Here is a 6,000-nt window from a genome sequence, read left to right on the forward strand (position 1 = left end):
TAACAATGTGAAGCACAGGGTCACACTACAAAATGGTCTAATGAAAGGACAGGGAGATGACAATGTGAAGCACAGGGTCACACTACAAAATGGTCTAATGAAAGGACAGGGAGATGACAATGTGAAGCACAGGGTCACACTACAAAATGGTCTAATGAAAGGACAGGGAGATGACAATGTGAAGCACAGGGTCACACTACAAAATGGTCTAATGAAAGGACAGGGAGATGACAATGTGAAGCACAGGGTCACACTACAAAATGGTCTAATGAAAGGACAGGGAGATGACAATGTGAAGCACAGGGTCACACTACAAAATGGTCTAATGAAAGGACAGGGAGATGACAATGTGAAGCACAGGGTCACACTACAAAATGGTCTAATGAAAGGACAGGGAGATGACATTGTGAAGCACAGGGTCACACTACAAAATGGTCTAATGAAAGGACAGGGAGATGACAATGTGAAGCACAGGGTCACACTACAAAATGGTCTAATGAAAGGACAGGGAGATGACAATGTGAAGCACAGGGTCACACTACAAAATGGTCTAATGAAAGGACAGGGAGATGACAATGTGAAGCACAGGGTCACACTACAAAATGGTCTAATGAAAGGACAGGGAGATGACAATGTGAAGCACAGGGTCACACTACAAAATGGTCTAATGAAAGGACAGGGAGATGACAATGTGAAGCACAGGGTCACACTACAAAATGGTCTAATGAAAGGACAGGGAGATGACAATGTGAAGCACAGGGTCACACTACAAAATGGTCTAATGAAAGGACAGGGAGATGACAATGTGAAGCACAGGGTCACACTACAAAATGGTCTAATGAAAGGACAGGGAGATGACAATGTGAAGCACAGGGTCACACTACAAAATGGTCTAATGAAAGGACAGGGAGATGACAATGTGAAGCACAGGGTCACACTACAAAATGGTCTAATGAAAGGACAGGGAGATGACAATGTGAAGCACAGGGTCACACTACAAAATGGTCTAATGAAAGGACAGGGAGATGACAATGTGAAGCACAGGGTCACACTACAAAATGGTCTAATGAAAGGACAGGGAGATGACAATGTGAAGCACAGGGTCACACTACAAAATGGTCTAATGAAAGGACAGGGAGATGACAATGTGAAGCACAGGGTCACACTACAAAATGGTCTAATGAAAGGACAGGAGATGACAATGTGAAGCACAGGGTCACACTACAAAATGGTCTAATGAAAGGACAGGGAGATGACAATGTGAAGCACAGGGTCACACTACAAAATGGTCTAATGAAAGGACAGGGAGATGACAATGTGAAGCACAGGGTCACACTACAAAATGGTCTAATGAAAGGACAGGGAGATGACAATGTGAAGCACAGGGTCACACTACAAAATGGTCTAATGAAAGGACAGGGAGATGACAATGTGAAGCACAGGGTCACACTACAAAATGGTCTAATGAAAGGACAGGGAGATGACAATGTGAAGCACAGGGTCACACTACAAAATGGTCTAATGAAAGGACAGGGAGATGACAATGTGAAGCACAGGGTCACACTACAAAATGGTCTAATGAAAGGACAGGGAGATGACAATGTGAAGCACAGGGTCACACTACAAAATGGTCTAAAGAAAGGACAGGGAGATGGCAATGTGAAGCACAGGGTCACACTACAAAATGGTCTAATGAAAGGACAGGGAGATGACAATGTGAAGCACAGGGTCACACTACAAAATGGTCTAATGAAAGGACAGGGAGATGACAATGTGAAGCACAGGGTCACACTACAAAATGGTCTAATGAAAGGACAGGGAGATGACAATGTGAAGCACAGGGTCACACTACAAAATGGTCTAATGAAAGGACAGGGAGATGACAATGTGAAGCACAGGGTCACACTACAAAATGGTCTAATGAAAGGACAGGAGATGACAATGTGAAGCACAGGGTCACACTACAAAATGGTCTAATGAAAGGACAGGGAGATGACAATGTGAAGCACAGGGTCACACTACAAAATGGTCTAATGAAAGGACAGGGAGATGACAATGTGAAGCACAGGGTCACACTACAAAATGGTCTAATGAAAGGACAGGGAGATGACAATGTGAAGCACAGGGTCACACTACAAAATGGTCTAATGAAAGGACAGGGAGATGACAATGTGAAGCACAGGGTCACACTACAAAATGGTCTAATGAAAGGACAGGGAGATGACAATGTGAAGCACAGGGTCACACTACAAAATGGTCTAATGAAAGGACAGGGAGATGACAATGTGAAGCACAGGGTCACACTACAAAATCGTCTAATGAAAGTACAGGGAGAAGACAATGTGAAGCACAGGGTCACACTACAAAATGGTCTAATGAAAGGACAGGGAGATGACAATGTGAAGCACAGGGTCACACTACAAAATGGTCTAATGAAAGGACAGGGAGATGACAATGTGAAGCACAGGGTCACACTACAAAATGGTCTAATGAAAGGACAGGGAGATGACAATGTGAAGCACAGGGTCACACTACAAAATGGTCTAATGAAAGGACAGGGAGATGACAATGTGAAGCACAGGGTCACACTACAAAATGGTCTAATGAAAGGACAGGGAGATGACAATGTGAAGCACAGGGTCACACTACAAAATGGTCTAATGAAAGGACAGGGAGATGACAATGTGAAGCACAGGGTCACACTACAAAATGGTCTAATGAAAGGACAGGGAGATGACAATGTGAAGCACAGGGTCACACTACAAAATGGTCTAATGAAAGGACAGGGAGATGACAATGTGAAGCACAGGGTCACACTACAAAATGGTCTAATGAAAGGACAGGGAGATGACAATGTGAAGCACAGGGTCACACTACAAAATGGTCTAATGAAAGGACAGGGAGATGACAATGTGAAGCACAGGGTCACACTACAAAATGGTCTAATGAAAGGACAGGGAGATGACAATGTGAAGCACAGGGTCACACTACAAAATGGTCTAATGAAAGGACAGGGAGATGACAATGTGAAGCACAGGGTCACACTACAAAATGGTCTAATGAAAGGACAAGGAGATGACAATGTGAAGCACAGGGTCACACTACAAAATGGTCTAATGAAAGGCCAAGGAGATGACAATGTGAAGCACAGTGTCACACTACAAAATCGTCTAATGAAAGGACAGGGAGATGACAATGTGAAGCACAGGGTCACACTACAAAATGGTCTAATGAAAGGACAGGGAGATGACAATGTGAAGCACAGGGTCACACTACAAAATGGTCTAATGAAAGGACAGGGAGATGACAATGTGAAGCACAGGGTCACACTACAAAATGGTCTAATGAAAGGACAGGGAGATGACAATGTGAAGCACAGGGTCACACTACAAAATGGTCTAATGAAAGGACAGGGAGATGACAATGTGAAGCACAGGGTCACACTACAAAATGGTCTAATGAAAGGACAGGGAGATGACAATCTGAAGCACAGGGTCACACTACAAAATGGTCTAATGAAAGGACAGCGATATGACAATGTGAAGCACAGGGTCACTGCAAAATGGTCTAATGAAAGGACACAGAGATGAAAATGTGAAGCACAGGGTCACACTACAAAATGGTCTAATGAAAGGACAGGGAGATGACAATGTGAAGCACAGGGTCACACTACAAAATGGTCTAATGAAAGGACAGGGAGATGACAATGTGAAGCACAGGGTCACACTACAAAATGGTCTAATGAAAGGACAGGGAGATGACAATGTGAAGCACAGGGCTCACTACAAAATGGTCTAATGAAAGGACAGGGAGATGACAATGTGAAGCACAGGGTCACACTACAAAATGGTCTAATGAAAGGACAGGGAGATGACAATGTGAAGCACAGGGTCACACTACAAAATGGTCTAATGAAAGGACAGGGAGATGACAATGTGAAGCACAGGGTCACACTACAAAATGGTCTAATGAAAGGACAGGGAGATGACAATGTGAAGCACAGGGTCACACTACAAAATGGTCTAATGAAAGGACAGGGAGATGACAATGTGAAGCACAGGGTCACACTACAAAATGGTCTAATGAAAGGACAGGGATATGACAATGTGAAGCACAGGGTCACTGCAAAATGGTCTAATGAAAGGACACAGAGATGAAATTGTGAAGCACATGGATCACTACAAAATGGTCTAATGAAAGGACAGGGAGATGACAATGTGAAGCACAGGGTCACACTACAAAATGGTCTAATGAAAGGACAGGGAGATGACAATGTGAAGCACAGGGTCACACTACAAAATGGTCTAATGAAAGGACAGGGAGATGACAATGTGAAGCACAGGGTCACACTACAAAATGGTCTAATGAAAGGACAGGGAGATGACAATGTGAAGCACAGGGTCACACTACAAAATGGTCTAATGAAAGGACAGGGAGATGACAATGTGAAGCACAGGGTCACACTACAAAATGGTCTAATGAAAGGACAGGGAGATGACAATGTGAAGCACAGGGTCACACTACAAAATGGTCTAATGAAAGGACAGGGAGATGACAATGTGAAGCACAGGGTCACACTACAAAATGGTCTAATGAAAGGACAGGGAGATGACAATGTGAAGCACAGGGTCACACTACAAAATGGTCTAATGAAAGGACAGGGAGATGACAATGTGAAGCACAGGGTCACACTACAAAATGGTCTAATGAAAGTACAGGAGATGACAATGTGAAGCACAGGGTCACACTACAAAATGGTCTAATGAAAGGACAGGGAGATGACAATGTGAAGCACAGGGTCACACTACAAAATGGTCTAATGAAAGGACAGGGAGATGACAATGTGAAGCACAGGGTCACACTACAAAATGGTCTAATGAAAGGACAGGGAGATGACAATGTGAAGCACAGGGTCACACTACAAAACGGTCTCATGAAAGGACAGGTAAATGACAATGTGAAGCACAGGGTCACACTACAAAATGGTCTAATGAAAGGACAGGGAGATGACAATGTGAAGCACAGGGTCACACTACAAAATGGTCTAATGAAAGGACAGGGAGATGACAATGTGAAGCACAGGGTCACACTACAAAATGGTCTAATGAAAGGACAGGGAGATGACAATGTGAAGCACAGGGTCACACTACAAAATGGTCTAATGAAAGGACAGGGAGATGACAATGTGAAGCACAGGGTCACACTACAAAATGGTCTAATGAAAGGACAGGGAGATGACAATGTGAAGCACAGGGTCACACTACAAAATGGTCTAATGAAAGGACAGCGATATGACAATGTGAAGCACAGGGTCACTGCAAAATGGTCTAATGAAAGGACACAGAGATGAAATTGTGAAGCACATGGATCACTACAAAATGGTCTAATGAAAGGACAGGGAGATGACAATGTGAAGCACAGGGTCACACTACAAAATGGTCTAATGAAAGGACAGGGAGATGACAATGTGAAGCACAGGGTCACACTACAAAATGGTCTAATGAAAGGACAGGGAGATGACAATGTGAAGCACAGGGTCACACTACAAAATGGTCTAATGAAAGGACAGGGAGATGACAATGTGAAGCACAGGGTCACACTACAAAATGGTCTAATGAAAGGACAGGGAGATGACAATGTGAAGCACAGGGTCACACTACAAAATGGTGTAACGAAAGGACAGGAGATGACAATGTGAAGCACAGGGTCACACTACAAAATGGTCTAATGAAAGGACAGGGAGATGACAATGTGAAGCACAGGGTCACACTACAAAATGGTCTAATGAAAGGACAGGGAGATGACAATGTGAAGCACAGGGTCACACTACAAAATGGTCTAATGAAAGGACAGGGAGATGACAATGTGAAGCATAGGGTCACACTACAAAATGGTCTAATGAAAGGACAGGAGATGACAATGTGAAGCACAGGGTCACACTACAAAATGGTCTAATGAAAGGACAGGGAGATGACAATCTGAAGCACAGGGTCACACTTT

The sequence above is a fragment of the Protopterus annectens genome, chromosome 16.part0 (genome assembly GCF_019279795.1).
Source record: "Protopterus annectens isolate FY-2018-M chromosome 16.part0, PAN1.0, whole genome shotgun sequence".
Lineage (NCBI taxonomy): Eukaryota > Metazoa > Chordata > Ceratodontiformes > Protopteridae > Protopterus > Protopterus annectens.